The sequence below is a fragment of the Mus caroli genome, chromosome 5 (genome assembly GCF_900094665.2).
Source record: "Mus caroli chromosome 5, CAROLI_EIJ_v1.1, whole genome shotgun sequence".
Taxonomy (NCBI): domain Eukaryota; kingdom Metazoa; phylum Chordata; class Mammalia; order Rodentia; family Muridae; genus Mus; species Mus caroli.
The window spans coordinates 7005462-7006971 of NC_034574.1; positions in this window are offsets into that span (position 1 = coordinate 7005462).

Here is a 1510-nt window from a genome sequence, read left to right on the forward strand (position 1 = left end):
TATCATCTCTGCACAGTTAACCTGTGTGTAAGAAAAATTATCTTCTAAAATATAGCAAGTATACAGTTTTATTTCCTTTGCATTTGTACTACTGATGAAATACTTTTATTTTTAATATAGTTACACACATACAATTTATGAATTAATTGGCGTTTCTATTCTGTGATGAAACACTATGACCAAAAAGCAAGTTGGGAAGGGAAGGGTTTGCATTTGGTTTACACTTCCACATTATAGTCTGTCATTAAAGAAAGTCAGGGCAGGAACTCTAACTAGACAGGTATCTTGAGGCAGGAGTTGGTAGAGAGGATGCTTTTACTGGGTTGCTCATTGTGGCTTGCTCAGTGTGCTTTTTTTATTGAACCCAGCATCANCAGCCCAGAGAAAGTCCCACCCACAATGGTCTGAGGCCCCACCTCTCCCCATAAACCACTAATCAATAAAATGGCTTACAGTTGCCATCTATGCAAGCATTTTCTCAATTGAGAATCCCTCTTTTCAGATAACTTTAGCTAGTGTCAAGTTGGCATAAGACTAGGCAGGANAATCTGGAAGATATTAAGATACTACATCTTCTATAGTAAGATTTGGGGATCACTAAACTGGAGTATATATAGTTATTTTTTTCTTTATAGTCATTGTAATAGTCATGACATACATTCTGAATCTTTATCTTTCATTGAAATTTTCATGAACATGTGTCAAGAATTGTAAAATAAGGCTAAAGGTAGGAATACATAATTTTTTACAGAGAATTTTCAAGGTATCACGAAACTATACATACCATTGGGATTATTAGAGTACCTAAAAATTAGTCTTTAAATATTACAATAAATAATAAAGTTTAGGAAACAACTAAATGTGTTAGAAGTAAAATTAATTAAAATTTATGTCAATCTTCTCAGAACCACAGTTACCAACTGAAGAGAAAGCTAAGCCAATGTATGTATACATTCAGTGCTTTCAGGAAGTTTTACCTTTAAGGGGAGAACAATGATCCTTCCTTTATCTTATTTCCCACATATGTTTATGAACATTACTCTATAATATGTGTACATATGTATGTCTTAGTCCCTATTCTATTACTGTGAAGAGACACCACAACCGAGACCACTCATAAAAGAAAGCATTTAATGGGCATGGATGGGGTTGTGGGGGGAGCTTGCTTATAGCTTTCAAGGATAGTTCCATGATCGTCATGGCAGGAAGCAGGTAGGCCTGGTGCTAGAACAACAAGAGCTTAAGGTCCTGATCCACACTAACAAGACAAAAAGTAAGTTACATTTTAATGTATTCATTCTTATACACAGTGCATATATATATATGCATATATATATATATATATACATATATATATATGTATATATATATATATATGCATATATATATGCATATACACACACAGACACACACACACATGTATATATATATATATATACATATATATATATATATACATGTGTGTGTGTGTGTCTGTGTGTGTATAACAACCAGTTTCCCTTTACCTAAT